Source organism: Notothenia rossii (genome assembly GCF_949606895.1).
Source record: "Notothenia rossii genome assembly, chromosome: 5".
Classification (NCBI taxonomy): Eukaryota; Metazoa; Chordata; class Actinopteri; order Perciformes; family Nototheniidae; genus Notothenia; species Notothenia rossii.
In genome coordinates this window covers 52,047,750-52,070,633 of record NC_136903.1, presented here as the reverse complement: position 1 = coordinate 52,070,633, position 22,884 = coordinate 52,047,750, and the positions used below count along the sequence as shown (strand labels likewise).

Below are 22,884 nucleotides of genomic sequence, written 5' to 3'. Positions count from 1 at the left end.
AGAAAAAGAACAGAATCACTTCAGTTTCTATAGAGAAAGTCTGGTAGATAAAGCCTCTAAACTGTGAGATATAAAACCAAACTGATGGATCTACCTCACATAACCCAACAATCCAGGTAACAAAAAGGTACCAGTGTGTATTCAGTCTCTATAATGCACTGAACAGTACATGGGCGAAGCAAACTTATCCACTTTCCCTAAGTGGTCCTAGAAAAAGGGTACTAACTTGTACTTTTGATCTTTTTGATCTGTCTGTCTGTCTGTTCTTTCTGCAGATTCACAATGTAAGAATAACTAATTAAACTATTGGAAGACAAGAAGACATTCTTTTTTGTAACTATGCCTAAACCAATTGACATCCAACTAAAAACACCTCTGGAGGATACCTCAAGCTAAATAATTAGGTCGATCTGGGACATTGGATCCTCACCATTGGTTTCCAGCGGTGTCTCACAGAGGCATGTCCCCTCTTGACCACCCAGCAACTTGGGTTAAACACATCCTTCTGAACACAACCTGCAAAAAAGGGGAAGGACATTATACATCAGTAAAAATGTTTTGGATACTCAGTGGCAATGTAAAAGAGACGGCATATAATTAAGGGTCACACAAGAAAATATTGTTGGTAGTTATTAACTGAAATTGCTAACTTTAGCTAACAGCACATTGACGACAGAACTCGATTAAAAAAGCATTTGCAAAGTGCCACTATTTGCCATGCAGCAATTAGCTTTGTTCATACATTCATGAAAACATAGATATCAAAAACGATATTACATTTCCCAAGGGCAATACTTTGGGCAGCTATATCCTATGCTAAGACCCCAGGTGTGATATGAAGCAGCAAGTGCAGAGATGAAAAACCTCAGCCTTGAAGGCATTGACCCAAGCCTGAGTGTTTGCCACAAACACAGACCCCAATGGTCCAACACTTTGTATTTTCTTTTGCCTCTCTGCAGTCCACTAAGAGTCGTGGGAAGCTTGTAGCCATTGAAATTCCTGTCAGACCTCTGTGCGACTGACTACATCCGTTTTTGCGTGTAAAAGCCCCTCAGCAGAGGCCAAGTCGAGTAGTGTCAGTCCAAGAGGGCTTTCAGTGCCGCACACACTCTGTACCAGCATTCAATCCTCCCTCATTGCTAGGATACAGGGTACAAAACCCTCTGGAGTCCCTGCCAGATAAACAAGTTCCTGTGAGGTAGAAGAAGATGGCATGAGAACCTTAAAAAGTTCACTTGTTTGAGCACTTGAACCTCTTGGTTAGCTGTTTCTTTGTGAAATACTATAATATTAAAACAGTGAGTTATGAATCTTCGTTCTTTTTTTCACTCCATATACGGTAAATCCTCCTCTTCCCCTCCCTTTTATCTCCACCTCTCCTCCTCCTTCGCCTCCCAACACCATCACTGGTACAGAAGCAGGATTATCTCCTACGAGTTCAGGCAGATCTCCAGTGGGGCTTATCCAAAGGGAGGTGGGTAAAGAAAACACACACACACACACACACACACACACACACACACACACACACACACACACACACACACACACACACACACACACACACACACACACACACACACACACACACACACACACACACACACACACACACACACACACACACACACACACACACACACACACACACACACACACACACACACACACACACACACACCTCCTGTATATGGGAATGGGGGTAAAGGCATGGCACAATGCCAACAATGAAACGCAGGGACACACAAAACAATATACCAGAGCACATTAAGTATGATCATCGTTATCTATATCATTTCAGTGGGAATTCATTATAAAACTCTCACTTCCTTGCAAATGTTTGTTTTTCAACTCAATGATACCCAATGACCAAACCTCAATTTATCAAATCCAAACCACAAGAAAGACTTGCTCCTCTGACCCTCCGGGGTGGGGGAGGGAGTTCTGAGTCCTGCACTCTGTGGTCAGCGTGTGACGGCTCTCAGCAGAGACGTGCTTTACAGTCCTGTGCAGATGGTCCTGAGAGAGCACTCACCCAGAGCCTCACGGAGCAGAGGCACGAAGGACAGGCATGTGAACTTATAGAAGCATAAGAGAAACACAGAGCGCTTCTCCTGCTTCCTCCTCTCGGACAGTGTCAGATTTGAGCTAGACTTGTCTTTCAAATAACTCTCAAAACTTGCATGCTGTCGCTCTGCTCATCTAAGAGTAACAGTCCAATCAAGTGCTCATCTATCTTAATTTGCCGAAAGCTGCAAATCAAAAACTAGAGTTCACTGGAGAACCATAACTCTGGCCCGATCTCAGTTGGAAGAGGTTTCTCTTTCCCGCAGTGAATGATCCAATAAGGCTCAACTTCATTCAGATTTTGAGACACATGAGAACAAGAGAATGGATTTTGATTCAATTCTGTGATGGTAAAAATCTAATTTCACCTCTGGTGACTTTAAAAGGCTAAAGGTATGGATTTGATGTGATGAGAGAGCGGGAAATGTGGGATTGGAATTGCCTTCATCTAAATGTTCCTTTAGGTAATGGACTTCACCTTGTTCCAGCACTTTCTGCAGAAACAGTACGTTTGTATGATATAGTCGGTATTCCAACAAAACACCAGAGAGTTTGACAAATAGAACAAGATTGTGTGCATTCCTAAAACAACTACAATGTATTCCATCTGATAAGCAACTAAATATAGTCTTCCTGGATTTCAATTTTTAAGTACTAGAAGAAACAAGCCCCTAACAACACTACACCATTATTTGAACACCTTAAACATGCAGGGCTGGTTGTGGTTAATGCCATGGAAATGATTAAGTATGTGCAGAAGTCTTGCCTCCATGTGTTCCCTCCAGAGGGAATTTCTCTCCCACACCCTGCCTGAAACGCCTCCATTGGACACCTTTGTTAACTTCTGTGACATAGTGACATCACTAGGTTACACTAGCCCTACTATTCAATATATATATTATTGAATATTGTCAATGTGTTGGAGTGCTATTATAGCACTCCAACACATTACAGGTAAAGGTGCAGGACATCTCTAAGCGGTTGATCAATCCCAACAGAGCGGGCCAGCTAACCAATCAGAGCAGACTGGGCTCTGGTTTCAGACAGAGGGTGAAAAGAGGTGCTGCAGCACAGGCAGTATGAGAAAAATAAATGATGCTTTTTGAACATTAAAGCGTTGAAGCAGATATCCATTCAGTCATCCAAATGACAGAATGTTTTCCCTTAAGTAGAGAGGGCCTTCAGACTGATGACAGGTGAAAGGCTTCAACAGAGCGTTATGCCTAACTAGTGCATTACTGAGAACACATGTAGTAGTGTAACCTGTAGTGGATGAACAGGACCAGCAGAGTCAAATCCTTCTTCCCCAAAAACTACCAAGCCCTACCCACCACAAATGGACTGGAGCCTGAGCTGCGGCCAAAAGACTCCAAACACAACGGAGCATTCCTGAGAGGCACATTCAATTGAGCCATCATCCACTTCATTGAGTCCAGCCTTTCACTCATTCTCAATTCAACTATCCTATATTCTGGAGGAGACGGAGAAGGACAACAGCAGGCAGGGGGACAGAGCGTTTTGAAGGGAAAAACTGGCAGAGTGACATTGGTGGATAGAAACAGGGCTGCAGGAAGACAATGGTGAAAGGCAGAGACAGGGGTGTGAGGGAGAAGGGGGGATACAGCAAGGGAAATGGTCACAAACAAGTGCTCGCATGCCTCAATGCTCACTGAGTACTGATGGAATGTGACTAATGATAATAAGCGAGGGAGAGAGAAAGAGAGGGAGGGGGGGAGTTGGGGGCTGTAATTCCAGCAACTACCCACAATGCCTCATTCAACACCCTCATTCACAGTATGAGGGGGAGGGGAAATGAAGCAAGTTTCTAATTAGTGTATAAACACACCAAGGTGCACGATCACACACACGCCTGTAACGAGGAGTCACCTCCTCTGCACACCTAAAATAAATAAACAGCAGACTCGAGTCAACGCAGCCATCTGCAATCAGACTCAGACACACTCAGAGAGAGAGAGAGAGAGAGAGAGAGAGAGAGAGAGAGAGAGAGAGAGAGAGAGAGAGAGAGAGAGAGACACACACACACACACACACACACCTAATCTAAACATCGTCTATTGGTGCATCCCTAATAAATTGATCCTAAATTACAGTAATGAACAAACACAATCTGTTTAACTAAAAGCGCACCAATTATTGTTTTGTTCTTATCCATATTGAAAACATTGTTGAAACATTCACAGTGTAGGTTAGGGTGTGAACCCCGATACTTTGACAAAGACAAACTGAGTAAGGAGTAAGCAAACATTTTTTTGATCACGGAAACAAGATTAGAAGTGTTTTTCCAGCTACTTTATAATAATGACTCAAACCATAGTAGTGGGCGCCAAGCAAAGATGCCTCCAAAGGCCAATGCAGGATGATCAATGCGGTAAAAAGAACCCCAGAGTCACAGCTGAAGGCTATAGGCCATAGGGTCCATGGTAGGACAACATGGAGGAAGCAGCTGCTTTCCAAAAGTACACCACTGCACTCCTGCAGTTTGCCAAAGAGCACTTTAACTCTGCATAACGCTACTGGGAACATGTTTCGTAGTCTGATTGAACTAAGGCTGAATTAAAGGGGAACAACACGCAGCACTTTGTATGGCAGGAAAAAGGCACTGCACACCAAATAATAACATCATCCCAAAGAAGATATTCTGTGGAGGGAGTATCATGATTGGGGGCTGCTCTGCTGACCCGGGGCCTGGACAGTTTACCATCATCAAAATAAAGGATATATATATATATATATATATATATATATATATATATATATATATATCTGAGTGGTAATCAAAAGAGATTGCTGCCACAGACTGTAAATCCTTCTGACCTTCTGCTTCACAAAAAATATTTGTAGGAAGATTGTGAGTTAGTATTTTAATGACAGTTACTGTACGAATGTCTGCCCGGCTGGCTGGCTGACAAGAAGTTATTTATAGAGAAACCCCTAACAACTGCCGAACACATTCCTCCTCGGCTGATGAACTTCAGAAAGGGGGGTGAGGAGAGGGAGAGGGCGGAAAATCGTCCTGCGCTCTCTTCCGGAAAACCTCCTTCCAGAAATTAAAACATTAAAGTCCCTCAGGTTCCCTTAATTAGGTCCTTTTAAGGAAGTCCCTGGATGACATGACCGTGAGCTCTCTGGACATTTCTCAGTGGACAGAGCAGAGCTGGGTGGGTAGAGGAAGTTCCCATGGTTGTTACATGTTATGGCCCTCAAGAAATCACCCTGGGGTGACGGAGGTTGAGCCTGGATACAAGACAAGACGGATATCCGGATCTCAGGGATCACCTCTACGCATTGATAGGACTTTATCTTTGACCGACGTGTGAATACGTCTCCTGTCTCCTCCCCACCAACCCCTGCTGCTCTCTGTGTGCAGGTTGCTGAGGGCGTCCACAAAAATTCTCGCTTCATTTGAGCGGTTTCCTTTTTCACATTTCTTCATTTTAATGTTTGCTTTGGCACCATCAAATATACTGAACCTCAAGGCTCAGGGACTTTCTTTGAAAATACCCACTTACGCAAACACAGAAAAAACTAAAAAAATCAGACATAAGAAATGAGTAACAAGTCAAATGTGGCCGCAATAGTCATCTGAGTGATGTCACCATGATGAAGGGCACACTGTGGTGGAATGAGATGTTAAGGGGCATAAATGAGAGCAAGTAGCGGGTCATCAGGGCTATCAAACAGTCCCAGCTGCCAGACAGGAAGCTATTACAGCCTGCAGACTTTATCTGGATCGTAACTCTTATGCGGACAGGTGCGCCTGCCAGCGCACATCATAAAGTATCTACTGTTGTGCAAGCAATAACTTCTCAATGCACTCAGGCAGAGAAACAATAATGCTTCAGGGGGAGTTATAACTCAGATCTTTCACACTGACATTATGTTGCTTTGAGGCAAAGTATTGGAGGGAGCAACGTTACCATTTACCACTCTGGAAACACCAGCACACTTCAGAGGCATGAAGGAGGCATGACTGTAAATCATATGGGAAGAATCGAGTTTACTGTTTTTGTTCATTTTACAAAAAGAGAATTTAAGTGATGTGAAGCAAAACCACCAGTAGCGTGAATTTGTTCAGTTATAATTATGGAAAGAATTAGGGGTGAAATGTTTCTGATAGGAAGCCACTGGCTGAACACTCTGGACTAGGGCTGCACGATGTGTCGTTACGATAATCGCGATATGCGCATGCGTGATATTCACATCGCGTGGACGTGCGATTTTTGTTTTTAGGACTTTTAGGAAATTAACTCAAACACGTCATGTTACAATTATTTTGCTGCTTGCTACAAAAGGAAAACTTGAGTGAGTGACATGCAGGCTCTGCATGCACAGCAAACCACCAATCACAATCGAATCTCAAAGCAAACGGACCCGGTGATTAAAGGTAAAAACACTGAATAAAGTAGTTTCATGTGTTTCTCAAGGGCAGTTCGGCGCAGCTAACCGAGCTAGCTCAAATTGTTGCTCTGATAACTTAAGATCCAGACGTCCGTGACTAAAATCCTTCATCCGGTTAAATATAGTAAAGAAAATACCAATTGTATAGCATTAAAGTTCAAGAAAGGATGGTTTGCGGGAAAAAAAACGGTATTTACTTCAATTCCTGTATTTTTTCATATCGCAATATATATCGCAGGGGGGGAAAAAAATCGCAATGTCAGTTTTTTCCAATATCGTGCAGCCCTACTCTGGAGTGATGTAAGAGAATAAAGTGAGCCGGCAGGCCACACACATATGTGGCTGTGTGTGAAAGTGAAAGAACGTTATGTAGCAGACTAAATAGAATAAGAATGCAGTTATTCATTCAAAATAATTGAATTTGTACAAATAAAAAGACAATGTAATGTGATATTGAATTGCTTTGAAACAGTTCAAACTTTTTTATAATGAGTAAATGAATAACAAAAAAAACATCTACCGGAACATTAATACATTTGTGTGAAAGAACTCATTGCGGAGTCCTCGCCATCACGAGAACTGTGCCTTCAATAAAGAACGTCATTTATCTAAGATCATTTTTTGAAAAGTGATGATCTTTACTAGTTTCCACGTATTAGTTATGGTTCTATTCAGAAAACTAATATGAGTTTTGTGTACTGCACACAGCTATGATGTAACCTCCGCAAGACAACGGCTTAGGCTAGAGGTGTGCGTGTGCGTAAAATCCCATTGTTCGGGGCAGTGGTGGATGGCAGCTATCCAATGGGACACTCACATTAACACAGTGTAGCAGGGTGGGGACACAGAGACCCACACACAGGTTATCATTAGTAACTTAGCACTAAACCCACTCCTGGACTCTGTAGTTAACTGCTTAAAGGTCTGAGAGGACGGCCATTAGGGCTGGCCAATATGACCAAATACTTCAAAAAAATGACTATCACACCTATCTCTCACTTTCACTAAATCTCTATCTCTTCAATTTCACTAAATATTGGAATGATAATTTGCAATAAAAGTCCCTAAAATTTGAAAATAAGGAGAATGACAATTTAATCTAAATTTTGTTCAGTTTGTTTTGTTGGAAGAAAATCTGTCATACGAGAACGCTGAGCACTGAACAACAGTAAACAAACAATTTGGGCAGAGTTTTGTTTAAATCATTTTCTCTTCCAGGTACTTTTGGGTGGCAATCTTTAAGATACATGACGCTGGTAGAAACGGTACATTTCTCAGGATCATTTCTATACTTATGCTATAAATCAACACATGCATATCCCTCAGGAGAAAAAGCTTGAGGTCTCTAAAAAGCAGACAGAAGCTCCAGTCTGACATCAGCTGTAATCATGCTCACAATATAAAGTCACGCTGGGTCAAAACTGAATATGTGAGAGCCAATGTGAGCACACACTGTGTTGCAGAAATTATATGTTGGGTTTCAACATGCTGATTAGGGCGGGAAGAAATATGCACACATATCAGAAAGAATGCAGAAACTCCTCTAACAGAGAGGAAAGTAGAAAGGTCAAAGGCTATTTTCTCCTGTTCCCTCATTGTTATCCCAAGTTACACAGCACAGCAGCAGCTGCTTCTACAGACAGCTCCAACAGAAGACACATCTCATGAGTGACTGAGAAACAGCAATTTACTCAGACTAGATTCTGAATTTTGATGTTTAATGGTGAAACTCAGTGAAGCAGAAGTACAACACCATAAGAGTACATTATTCAGTAATCAGAGTCCCTAATGCACCATTCTATTCATATACACTGCCACTGTGTGTCTGAGCCACAGCATTAACAGTATGTGAAAAACTGAGCACTGCGCTTCAGAGAGCATCTCTGCCTTGAGCAGCAGTCCTGATCAGAGTCTTCCCGGCTTCTGATCACTGTTCTGGCAGAAGTACTGCCCTCTTCAAAACTTTGGCTGAAGGGGCGCTGCCGACTACAGAACAAGCCCAGACACAATTAAAGAGACCATGAAAAGTCAACTGTTCAAGGCATATACACAATTTTTTTGCAAAACTTCATTGTTAAAATGTGTTTATGCACAATGGCCGCTGTGTTTTTATTAGCATCCAATGTTACAGCACAATACAAATCATTCTCTCCTGTGTTGGGATGAAGAGTGGCGCATCATTTCTGTTCATCTATTCCCTCATAATCACGTTCTGAAATCTAACCATAAAAGAAAGTGGAAAATGTTATTAAATATGTGTTATAATCATTTCAAAGACTGAATTCAAATGAAGGATGGTAATAGACTATTACAGACATTTTAAGACCCTGTCGATCAGTGTGTACGACATTTACTCTGATCACCTCTACATCATGCTGCCTCCCTGAAATCTCTTCCAGGATCCATTCCGTTGTGTGACCGAGTTATCTTGACCCATTGAATCTTTAAAATGGGAACAGCAAAAATTCAGATGGTTGGTCTCATCTCAAAGGCTTTCACAGTATCACTCAGCTGTGCACAGAGGTAGCTGTGTGAAGGATGCTACACACATACTGAGCCTTTAGCCAAGCAGCATGGCAGACTGGCAACAAGGCAGGCTTTTCACTCAGAGAATGCACACAATTGTCTAGGAAATTTAAAAACAAAAAAAACAAGAAGTTCAAGCTGTTCAACATCTAATGAAAGTTTGCAACAGGTTTTTATGGTAATTCTATAATTCACTTTTTGACCTGCCCATCTTCCTTATTTATTATCAAGAAGGGCAAATGTAATCTTATAAATGTTGCTCAGTATCACTAACACAACTGTTCACATCATCAGTCCACCTGGTGCACACACCCTCCACCAGCTCCTCCACATCATCCTGGTTCAGAGCTAGTAATTGGAGGCGCACTCACTCTGACTTTTGTTTGATGCGCTGTGTGAGTGACTGAAGAAAGCCAGAAGCTGCTTCATATTCATGACTCTACACACAGGAGAGGGGAACACACACACACCCCTCAGGTCTTGACAGCTTGTTAATGCTACTTGGCCTTGCACTACAGGATTACATGCCGTCAGTACAATGCTGACTCGAAGAATCGAACCGCGAGTGTAGCTGTGAAATCAAGTATGATTAAAGGTTTCCTAGCAACAGTGAGGAAGACAGTATCCCCAGTAACACCAACATGAAAACGTTCCCGTCTCTGCCTGCTGATGTGGATCCCCATAGCCCACACACACACACGTGCACACACACACACACGTGCACACACACACACACGTGCACACACACACACACGTGCACACACACACACACGTGCACACACACACGTGCACACACACACACACACGTGCACACACGTGCACACACACACACACGTGCACACACGTGCACACACACACACACACACACACACACACACACACACACACACACACACACACACACACACACACACACACACACACACACACACACACACACACACACACACACACACACACACACACACACACACACACACACACACACACACACACACACACACACACTTCATTTAAATGATGCTCTCTATGTCGGTGTAGTAGATGAACTAAAACTGCATTTCAACTGAGCTGTACTTGGCTGTTTCAGACTCTTATAAAAACACTTTGGTAGACTGCCATACTGTAACAGCCAGCTGTCTCCAAGTTTGTTGATGAATCTGTGGATCCATGTAACGATGACATTTCAGAGATCAGCAGCAAAGACGGGCCACTGCAGACCGATAAGGTATTTATGGGACAAAATCACACAACATTTGCTTCCTATGACATCATTGCTAATATATCATCAGCCATCAGCAGAGTTGGGTGTAACACGTTACTGTAATAATATTACTTTGGTCTCTAACAGAGTAATGTAACGCGTTACTTCTATAAAATCAGTAATCACACTACAGTTAGCCTACTAACATACATAATTACTAGATTCCCCCTTTGACAGACAAGAGGGATTTCCGCCGCAGGTTTATATTTACGTAACATTTGCGCGACTTGCGCATCCACATGCAGTGCATAAACATGGCTGAGTCAACAGCGATAACTTTCGAGGGGTGGAGATGTATGCCCATTATTTTGAGTTTGTCCGAAGAAAGGACAGGAATGTGACGGTGAGGTGCAAACTGTGTCCAGGCCAGAAGCTTTTATCCACTGCTGCAAACACAACGTCAAACCTCAACAAGCAACTGCAAAGACAACATGCTAACGTGAAGCTAATAGCTAAGGAGGACCTCCGAATCCAGAGTGAGGATGTCGAGTAAAGTAACGAGTAACACTGTAGGTGTGCCACATTTGCGCTTCAGATGAGGCTCCCTCCGCAAAATGAAGCACCCTATGCAGTCTGCGTGATCTGCCTGTAGGGAGGGGCGGCCCTGCGAGTAAAGTAACAAGTAAAGTAACACTTTATGTAAAGTAATATATTACTTTTCTTTAAAGTAATAAGTAATATGTAATGTTTGCTTTTTTTGAGTAACGACCCCATCTCTGGCCATCAGTATACCAAACTGAACATACAATGAAATAATAAACAGTCAAGTTTCCCAGAGAATGTTTCTTGATGATAGAGCTGGCAGCGAAGTACAGTTGATCCGATGGTGCTTAGATCCTGTCAATACTCGCCTCCAGTTATGTTGATTTACATTTGACTTCAAGTGAAAGGTGTAAATGGGGGCTTTATCACTGTAGCATCATGGCATCTCCTCACGCTTTCTGGGGAAATCATCTGACTCGTTTAGTCTAGTCGTCTTTTGTTTAGACAGTAAGTACCACAAATGATAACATCATTTGAACTGATATGGAGAGCAAAAGATTGAGATCATCTTTTCTGAACTGCTCTGGTCAAACTATTCTTACTCATTCTGTTGGTTCATCATCATGTTCAGTTTTCAATTATGCTACAACGAAGGAGTTTGCAGTTTGACAATGAGCTAGGATTGTCCACGGTCTGCTAATAAAATCTTGGTCTTTCATTTGCTCATGAATGCAAAACAACATGAAATATTTATAACACCGAGCCTGTTTTTTAAAAGTATGTTGCGGGTTGAATACTGCCGTGGAAAAAGACCCTGAAATAGATCTCCAGACACCTGGGGTCTCCTTTTATTATTCAGCATTGAGTGTGTCACTGTGGCATTAATATTTCAGATGCACACAAAGCTGACAGCTGAGAGATACGTAGAGACTCATCACAGCAGCTCATGGCTGAACTGTTCAAACTGACATGAATCAGTTCTTGAATCAACAGAATATTAAGGGTCATTAAGATTATTTCTTAAGACTTACAGATATTTACTTACATCAGCATCTGAAACTGTTTGCTGTCATTACAAACACTTCATTGTTCATTCTTTTTTAATTGATAATGTCGCTCGTTCTTGGTCCGTTCTGGGACTTGAACCGGCGACCCAAAGGTTCCCAAAACAAGTTCCTAAAGACTTAAGGCGCATTCACACCGCAGTACTTTTCCCACAAAGGTTCATGAGAACTTAGTTCATGAGAACTCTTTATGAACTAAGTACAGATCGCGCTCACACCGGAATAAGTTCCTGGGGGAGGATTAGGCAAATTAAGCCGCTGACATCACTTCTTCTTCTTCTGATTTGGGTTTACTGGCAGGCCGCAAACAACTTCACGGCATATACTGCCACCCGAAGTCCCCGGAGTTGGGGACTGGCTTCAGTGAAGCCTTCCGAGTAAATCGCCAGAACGCCGACACCTCCTCATCTCCACCGCTGCCTCCCATGTTTTCTTTTGTGTTGCCATAAGTTAGTCTTTCTGCGTTTGTGCGCTGGGCTAATGCTAATGCTAATAATGCTAATGCGAGGATAATAAAATGGCGGCTTCCCAAAACCTTTTGGGAGTTTTACGGGGCGTGGTTTGCATTCCGCCCAGCTAATCAAACATAGGAACCTTTTTCTTCCACGAAAGTCCCTGCCCTCTAGCAGGGACTGAAAAAGGGGTAAAAAAGGTTCTGATAAACTAATTTTAGTTCCGGCTCTTTTTGGTGTGAACGCAACATTTCGGAACTATATCGGAACTAAAGTGGGAAAAGCACTGTGGTGTGAATGCGGCTTTAGTTACTGCCTTGCCTTGGTTCACAATTAATCGTGTCATCAAACTCAACAATCTTGAGCCATGGAGAGAACGAGATGTTTGGACTCTGCTGGAGCGGAACCATCAAGTCAGCAGAACAGAATCTATTATTGGAGTCAGTAGTGGGAGAACAGATGGAAACGGATTTGCCTTCTTAATAGTTTGTTTGGGTCCCTCACTTCCGTTTCGCTTCTCATGCACTGATTCGCTAGCTGAACAGCCAATCAGAGTGATTTATTTTCCCGACTGCCCGCCGATTAAATTTTCTGCCGAAAAGGCGTCGGCAAGGCTGAAAAGACACGACGGTGCAGGACACACCAATCTGAATAGGGCTTGTCGACGCTCATCGTCGGCCTGACGCCCACCGACGGCCAAAATCGGCTTGGTGTGTCCGGGCCTTTAAGCTACTAAAATCACTTTTCATTCAAACTTTGGTTTCAATATGTGGAGGAAATAGTATTCTAAATGTAATGACCAGTTCAAATTGAAATGTTCAGTCCAAAAGCCTTGTGGTTCACAAACAGTACCCTGCATGCAAAATGTCAGCCTCCTGCGGCAAAAGACCCAGACCTGTGGCGGTTGAAGGCTGGGGAAGTTTTTGTTGACCTGCTGGTCGCAGCTAAAAATGGAGGACGCTCATGAGCAGAGCTGTGGTCATTGAAGCAACACCAACTGTATAACCCCGTCTTACTGCCTCCTCAAGACACAGTGCAGTGTGGGAAAATAAGACTGCTGAGATGTGAGACCAATGGATAGACATCGCTGGGTTGTGTCAAATTCCTTCTAATGAATGACTTACTTTAAATTCACTTTTAGAAAATGAAAGCCCAAATATGTTTTGTCAACTAACCCTAACCCGTGAATAAGAAGGCACTACAATAGTCGTTTCTAATCTAAAACCAGTACATGAAGTTAAGTGTGTGTCTTTTCAGCATTAAAGCAAAAAAAGACAGACAGCACAAACAGTGGAAGCTAGTGAAAGAAACACCCACTTTACACAGTGTATGCTAAAGTATGACCATGGACCAATGACGCCAATATATAAAGTGGGCAGTTGAACCATCTCCATGAGAAAATGAAAATATAAATATTGGATTCAGGATGCTCCCTTTCCACACTGGAAAAAACTTGAATTGTGTCTAGCAAAAGATAAATGTTTAACAGACATTTCTAGAAAAATAACTATGGACACTGGATAAATCACACACCACAAGCACTGGTTAGCAAGCTACACCAGCCCTGACGAGAAATAACATGTGGACACTTACAGATGTCATGGTAGTGAAGGAGTTAACAAGGAACTGCAAGGCCGTCGCTTCATCGTTCACAACAGGCACCCAGGAATTAGACTGTGACCACTGATGGTGGGTTGTGAGCAGAGACAGAAGGAAGTGTGCTGCTAAAAGATTAGGCTCTGAAACACTGATCTGCTGATGTGCTGCATAATCCTCTTTTCCTTACAACATTGCTCTTTATACACACACACACACACACACACACACACACACACACACACACACACACACACACACACACACACACACACACACACACACACACACACACACACACACACACACACACACACACACACACATTTCTGTGGCTGTCTGGGCAATAACAAGGGCAGTGCAGAGAGTGAAGGGTAAATGTTAGTATGACTGCTGCGTTGTCTGCTCCTCTCTGTGTGCTGTGTGTGTGTGTGTAAAACACAGGGCTTCACAAAGAGCCTCTTTGTGGTCCCATATGCCTAATGCTGCTTTTCCATAGTGTTACCTTAATAAAACATAAGGGTGTGTGTTAAGGTAAGGGTGTGGAGCCAGAGTGTGTTGGCCAATAAAAACTAAATGAGCTTCTCCAACAGCAGAAGAATGAAAAAAAGGAGTTGGAACCCAGAAGTGCTCCACAGTTTTGACAAGCCGTGAAACCATAACGAGCCTCGGGCGTTCCCCAAGCTGTGTGTCAGATAATGGGATGATCCATGGATAACCACCACAAACATGGAGTCAAGGGCTCATGGAGTCAAGGGCTCACACAGTCAGAGGCGCTGCAGGGGCCAAACAAATATAACCCATTATTTATTTAGCAATAATTTAACACTAATTGCCATTTACTACTGATCAAACCACACTATCAAACATCTATTGGACGTGTTTCCTAAAAAGACAATCATATCTGGCCACTATTCAACTGTTTATGATTAGCAGCCTCTGCCATAAACAAGCAAAGTGCTATATTTTCTAGAATATAAGCACAGGAAATGAAAACTAAATAAAAAAAGGCACATTTAGACCAACATGCACTGATGGCACGATGCTAAACACACCCTCCTGTTGACTTCCACAGCTTGCACCTCTCTTCACCAGGCTCTGCTAAATACCCAGGATTCCTCTTGGAGGTGAGCATCGTCGTGCTGCTACTTCACCCAAGCATTAGTGCTCCAGTTTGGGGAAAGAATTAGACCAACAGCCTTATATGGAGCTCAGGAGGGGGGATTTTAAGAGCTGCTTATAATGCAAATGTAGTAAATATTTCTGGATAACTCATGGGGGAGGGGAGACAGCGAGCGTGCGTGCGTGTTCGCACTTCTGAATATCTATGCAAGTTCATATTATTCAGAAACGCCTTAAAGGTAGGTTTCTGTAGAGATATACATGTGTATGCCGGTGTGTGTTTGTGTATTTCTAGATATCCGAGTAAGTTCATATTGTTCGGAGAAATGAATGCGTGTCTTTTCAGCCGGTGTCACATAATCTGATGTAACACCATGACAACTGTGGCGAGTTCCCTCTCAGGGCAGAACAGAGTAACTCTGTCTGAAGCCATGAGTCACATCAGAGCAAACCTGCTGTGCCACAGGAGACCACCATGAAGGGGGGGGGGGGGTCTGCCACCATGGTTTGGGCCACCCTCTGTGAGTGTGCCAGCTTGAAGCCGCTGCTGGCAAAGCATGCTGGTCCAATAGACCTGACACTAGGCACGTCATGGAGACATGTGTGTTTATGTTCTGGTGCTTCTCTCAACTCTGCCTGTTTTACAAGCAGGAGGTTTTCAATAAGGTGCTGAAGGACACAGGCATCAGGCTGGTTATTACACTGCTGAGGGATGGAGGGGTGGAGGAGAGGAGGAGAAGAGGGGTGGAGGGGTGGAGGGGTGGAGGAGATCCTTCCACTCACATGTCGGTCAGTCAGTCCCTCTGACAGTCAAAGAGCTGTCTGGCTTTGCTGAAAACACTGAAAATCATTTGGTTACTTATTTGTATAGTTTATAAATGCTATGATCAATATGTAATTGTTTTAATATATAGTTGATATTACACTGATATCATTACTAATGATAAGTAAATGTTCTTTATCATCATTGAATTGTTGAAAATAACTTTTAACAAAAGCGTAAATAACTCATAACATTTATGAATGATAGTTATTATACAGTGTTACTCACAATGACAATTTGAGGAATCACTGATTGAACTTCAACATTATTTATTACGGATTAGTTGAACATTCGATTCTGATTGGTCAATTTGGACATTCCAGAGGTTGTTAATTTTGCTAACAGACGCTGCTAAGCAGGATCAAGGGACTATGTGCAGTCATATCAATCCACATAAAGAAGTCCGGTGAATTTAAGGTCAGCTGGGAGCACATGAAAAGGAAAGTGGTTAAAAGACAGAGCGCTGGATGTCAGAGAAATCAGCAGAAGAATACAGACAGGAAGTTAACACTTTTACACAGTGTTTAAAATACTTGTTAATGTCTAACAGAAACTGTGAACAGTTACAGAAAACCTTGATCAGTGCTGCCATCACTTTAAAGGGGACCTATTATGCAAAATGCACTTTTTTATGTCTTTTATACATAAATATGTGTCCCCAGTGTGTCAGGGAACTCACAAAGTGTCAGAAAACAAACTCTGGGTGTTTCTCAATGTCGAGTATGCTATCTTGGTAGCACATGTCTTCCGAGCCACTTGCTTCAGAAGCGAGGCAAGAATACTTCCTGGTAGGGCTGTGCAATTAATCGTATTTTAATCGCGATTACGATACGGTTTGCGAAGATTATGAAAACAGCATAATTGACAAAATACGATTATTTTGCTGGGTGCACTTTCACCCCTCCCTAAAAGCTCACTCGGCCACGTGGGAGTGACAAGTGTTGTGAGTGTTCAGCGCGAGCGAAGATGTCAGAACAAGAGCAGCAACTCGTTAAAAAGAAGGGTCGTGGGGAGATTCCCAGTCGATCGCGAGATGTGTCTAAACATAGAACAACAATATTCAGTTTTATCGTAAATGTCCTGTAACATAATCTTCCTGTGCCAGAATAATGCACTTGAACGCATCAAAGCTTTGTGATTGGCCGGCGTCACCCCATGTGTCGGGGCGTGGCTGGTGGGCAGTAACCACTATTTCGCTGATGTTGTCCGTGTCAACAGGAGTGACATTCCGCACACACACAAGACCGCAATTATGGCAGAAGCAAAAAAGCCCAAAATATATAATTTTCACTTCACACATGAAGTCTTTCAAAGACGGCGAAGTTGTGAAAGAAGCATTCCTGGAGGCTGCCGACGCGCTTTTGGGGGACAGTTAAAAATAACAGTAGCATTTCAACAGGTTTTGAAACTAACTCAAGTTAGATTAAAAAAAAAAAAAATGGGTTTGATTCCATTCATTTTGTCTTTTTTATTGCACTTTGGCAGCAGATTCCTGTGTAGCTTCAGATCTGGGTTGTCTTATTAGTTAGCCTAATTTATACTTTTGTAGCAACACTATTTTTATATAATGGCAAAGAAAGGGTTCAGAGTCTTTTCTTTTTTTCCTGTGTCACATGTGGCAGCACTGCCACAAGTTCCTCTTCAGAGAGGGTCTTCAGTACAGGTGGCAATATTGTCACCTGCCTGCGCTCATCTCTGAAACCAGACCATGTAAACAGGCTGGTGTTTCTTGCAAAAAATCTTTAAGAGATTACATGAGCAGCCCTACCAGCATTTGCAATGGTGGCCAAAACATTTTTATTTGGTCTTAAATTGTAGTTCAACATTTATTTCCTGTTACTTCTGGACCATGACGTTCATGACTTCAACGTTTAACTGAGTGGAATATGTTGAATATGTTTTATCAAAATTTTGGCTATATGTTAAGGAGTTTTCAGTAGGTTGTGACACACTGCACTGCAACATATTTGATTTAATTTATTTTGGTCTAATTTATTTTTATTTATCATATTAATATATGTTTAGTTTGGTTTTGGAAGTGCGCTCCAACATATTTGTTGATCTTGTTTATTGGTAAAACATTATTTGTTTTAAAGTTCAATAAATGGTCAATGAATAATCGTCAAAATAATCGTAATATCAATTATTGACCCAAATAATCGTGATTATGATTTTTGCCATAATCGCTCAGCCCTACTTCCTGGCATTCGGAAAACGAAGAATGGAACAGGCGAGAAAGTGTGCGTCATATGAGAGGCCCCGCCTTACATTTTCCGCCACCGATTTGGGGAAATTGGTCCGTGCGCAAAGCATTGTGGGGATTTTAAGACCGCGGAGTCTCCACATGTGCAGCCTCGAAATGTCTCGATACGAAGTACGCCGGGCTCGGTAGAATTCCAAGTATGCTGGACATTGGCCTTCGGCGGCACTCGATGACGTAGTATGCTTGAAATAGTGGCTCTGGAGCAGCTTTATTCGACATTGAGAAACGCCCCTTCTCTCTTTTCCTCCGTACCCACATCTCTAAAAAAAAATGGGGGGTGCTAACAAGCAGATCCAGAATTTTCGCTCCTATCATGTCATTGGTGAAATCCGGCCGACGTGACACATCCCGACCTATCGTCTCCGTATACAGTCGCAGCTGTGTGTCTGTGTATTCAGCAGGATGTCTGCTGGAGGCTTAAAGTAAAGTTGTTATATATATAATACATAATGGCACTGTTCTAGTGGTAAACACCTAAGAAATAACATGTCAAGCTTTGTGCTGTATCAGAAACAATGCGCGGCGTGTTTTGAGAGAAATATGCTGTGTGTTTACATTAGCAAGCATGCTAACACTCAGAGCTAACCATGGAGCTAACGCTGTAGGCTACTGGAGAGAATATGTGTAACGTAATGTCCTTGTGGTAAACCTGCGAGAGAGAAAGGTTTGAGCTCCATACTGTTTCAGAAATAAAGCTTGAAGTGGTCAGGAGCACAACACGGCATTTAATCACCGCAGCATTTAGCTGAGATCTCCCGGTAGAAATCTCTCTCAAGCAGGGGAAAGCTGCGTGACGCTACAAAGGGGCGTGGCTAGCAGCAGACGTTCAATTTAAAGCAACAGGGCTGCAAAAGAGGGGTATGAGCAGTATGAGGCATGGCTACAATGGGTGATCTGTTTGGTATTTTAAGCAACAAACTTCACAGACATGTTTTGTATAGGTAAGGCCCTACAATAAATGTTTCCAATATAGCATAATAGATCCACTTTAAGTTACATTGCTGTCGCAGCAGTACAGCTGTTGGTTGGCAGTGGAACAGACTATTTCTCTCTAAGCGGAAGGAATATGATCATTTTCAACCAATATTATGTTTTTGGTTTATTATTATGTAGGTAGCCGAGCCGGGGATCCTGATCAGCAAGTCTATCTTCATTTTTTATTAATGACCGCCCCGCTGAGCATAATCCATTACTTATCTATCAGGGTGAGACTCACTCCTCTGAATTCCTCTCTGCCGTGCCTTTGGGCCCTCAGAGCTGGCAGTACAGATGCAGGAATGCCCCACACCCCGTGCCCAATGCTCTTTCTTCATTCCCTCCCCATAAATAATGCTGCATCACTGAAGCTCTTCACATTCTCAGTTAAAGGCTCACACAGGGAACCGTTCCCTCCTCCAGCCTCACCTCCTGCTGGGAATAAACAGTAAAATGTGCTCGGCACAGCACGCCTTTAAAAAGGTGAACCACAAGGAATGGGGTTTCGATTATTTCGGTTTCAATAGACAATAGGGAACGTCAAAATGTAAAAAGGTCTTTAAAATATATCTACGTTTGAAAAGAGCATCCCTGTCTTGCTGTGAGAGGCCCACAGTGGAACAGCCTTTTTTAGCTGAGGGTCACAATGTTGTGGATCATGTCAGTGAGTTTGCTGGTTGTTGCAGTGGTATGGGTAGAAGAGGACCCACAGTTTGTGGATATGTTCAGTTGGGTGACTGTTTACTGGGCATTCAGCAAACGACAGGTTTGAGGAACAGAAAGGCTTTCATTTGAAAAAGCAGAGGTACCTTCAATGTATTTATTGTAGTTCGGAACAATGTATACAACCTTCCTATTGTTTTAATACTAATACTACATTACTGAGTAGAGAAAACTAGTAGCAGGGTATTTTTAAGAAATAAACCAAAATGAAACCTGTGTCAGTACAGAGAGAGAAACCAAAACAATTATTTTCTCCAGAGCGACTTCAAAATCCTTTCAGTACCAAAACGTTTTCTTTAAAAAAAAAAGGACATAAGGCCCGGACACACCAAGCTGACACCAAAGAACTGGCACAGACGGACCCCGACTGTTGCGTCGCCTCGCGTCTCGGCCATGTGTCGCACTGGAACACACCGCAAAGACTTCAGCCGACGGCCAAGAAGCACATACGAATTGCGCATGCATGAGTGGCTATAGCTCTCCTTACCAGCAGGCGGCGGTAGTGTGTATTCATCATTCAAAAGAGGCAACAACCGGAAGACAGACTGCGTGATACACCGAGAGAAGAAGAACAGACTGCGTGATATAAACAAACAACAAATAGCGTGTGCGTTCCATTTTCACTCTACAGCGAGAAGCTCATGGGGCTTTACCGAACCTGTGTCGAGAGCTGGAGTTAAATGAAATCTCAGATTTGCCTTCTTAATAGTTTTTTTGGGTCCCTCACTTCCGTTTCGCTTCTCATGCACTGATTCGCTAGCTGAACAGCCAATCAGAGTGATTTCTTTTGGCGAGAGCCTTTGGCCGACTGCCCGCCGATTCAACCCCATCGGCGGGTTTTCGGCCGAAAAGGTGTTGGCACGGCTGAAAAGACACGACGGTGCGGGACACACCAATCTGAGTAGGGCGTGTCGACGCTCATCGTCGGCCTGACGCCCATCGACGGCCAACATCGGCTTGGTGTGTCCGGGCCTATAACTACGATTGTAACTGACAGCTGAAAAATCTGACATGCAGAATTTTTATGCGCAGGATTTATGTCCACAGGGGAATATTCTAAATGTTCTCTAAATAAAAGAAAATGTGATATAATTCTGAATACATTCTGAATCTCATCTTTATCACTATTTCATGTGCATATACTTTCAACTTTCAAGGCATCTTAACCTCAAGTAACATCCTATCAAAACACACTTTATTTATATCACAGTTTTATACTAAATTGTATGTAAGTCTTTCTGTTAAAGTGATACAAATGTATTATATTCAAAGAAAGGTAAACTGTGCTCAGCAATACAGAAAGATATAGATAAAACGTTTTGTTTTCGTCCCCATAGCTGAAAATCTACCAGCATCTGGGTCTGTCCTAACTGAGATGAATAGAGTATTTGAAGGAGTACTGTAAAGTGTGTGTGTGTGTGTGAGGATGTTTGTTGGATAGTCAAGAAATCAACAGTCAAGTCTCACACCTGCAATCTTACGGTCTCATTTATCATCATGCTGCAGACAGCACAAGGGTCTCTCACACACAAACACACTGCTCTGAATGCACCCACAGCATCACTCACATCTAAGGTCTGTGTGACTTGACCTTGGGAGGCAGGCAGCACTTTGCTTTCATCCAGCCCGGAGGTTTAAACAACACCGCACAGTGCAGAGCGGCCGCCAGAACATATACAGCAGCTATTTCATGATATCAACCGAAATATTAACAGTAATCAGGAAGGAAAAAAAAGGGTTTGAAAAAACAATCTGACCATATCCACTGTGTTTCATCAATCAGAGGTTAGTCCCTGAACACAGAGAAGAGTCCTGGAGTTCCAGATGTGAATGGTGGCAGGAGATGGCACTCATTGGTGAGAGGGGAATGTTTATACAAAAGAAACAGAGATTGTTCTCATCAGTTTCTCATCTATGGAGTATAAATGCCACTTAATCATTTTCTTTTAATGTTTATTTTATTAACTTTTCTTTTTAATGACTGATTTTAAATGCCATTTTCTTAATGTCTTTCATTTTTTGTAAAGCACTTTGAATTGCCTTGTGTTGAAAAGTGCTATATAAATAAACTTGCCTTGCCTTAAAAATCAAAAACATGGGAGAAAAACAATTGATATCTTAGGTATTCACAAAGCAACCAATCTGCATCTTGTTACTGAAAGAGGGCGTGAAGAGACTGGCAAACTGTAAAAAGTGTAGCGTCTTATCCATGAAAAGATTTAATCATGTCAAATATTGCTACAAATAAAAAATAAAAAGGAGACATTTAATAGCACCCACATGACCATGCGTGGCTTTAGCATTTTACATGACAATATTCTTCTACATTCAACCTTAAATATTTGATAAGTATACACCTATGACTATAGCCTGCCTCTGACACTCAATTCAATTTTTTGTAATGCCAGCGCAGGGCTAACAAAGGCCCCGCCTGTAGGATGCAGCTCTACCAAAATTACCACACAGTTGAATCTGCATCTCTGTAAAAACATCACCTTAAACATCCTTTCGGCTTGGTGTACCTTAAAAAACAAACTGGCAAATAAGTGTATGTTCCTAACAGGTTGAATTGTAAAAAACTTCAGTGTTGATACTGACTATGATTGTGATCACAGTGTACACAATAGAGAACCGTAGTGACGCGTCGTAAAACCCATAAGTAAACTTCTTCCGGTTCCTTCGCGAAAAACCAATGAAAATTCTCCATAGGATTTTGGAAAATAGCTCGAAATAAGGTCTGTGGTTGAGAGAGGGATCACGTTTTGTTCAGCCGGATAATCTCCACATGTCAACCCTACTTTTATAATTTTTGAATCATAAATCTAGTCGCCAAAAGCGAAATGCTAACGTTATGCTATAAACGAACTACAAGCCAGTACAGCAGCAGGGTCGCACGACTTCAACGTCACGCCAATTTAAGATCGTTTCAACTGACTTGCACTGAAACTGCACTTTGAACACTTTAAATATATTAACTTTTTAAACTGTATACCCCGGTTATCTAGGCCCGTTTTGTTTAATGTATACCACGTTTATCTAGGCCCTTTTTGTTTTATGTATACATGTCACACTGTGGGAAACGATATTTCTGGATGTATAACACATGT

At 42.3% G+C, this 22,884-nt stretch overlaps 1 protein-coding gene across 4 annotated transcripts in view; it reads right to left on the bottom strand.

Annotated features, from left to right (window-relative positions):
* The window catches only part of plxnb1b (plexin b1b), a 164,398-nt gene that overhangs the window by 83,189 nt on the left and 58,325 nt on the right, over nucleotides 1-22,884 (bottom strand). For 3 of the 4 annotated variants that reach the window (XM_079681199.1, XM_079681198.1, XM_079681201.1), the window contains exon 3: nucleotides 431-516. The gene's annotated coding sequence lies outside the window, so the exon portion shown is untranslated. Of the gene's footprint in view, nucleotides 1-430; nucleotides 517-13,868; nucleotides 14,056-22,884 lie in introns of those variants that run through there. The other variant, XM_079681200.1, reaches the window with a different exon arrangement.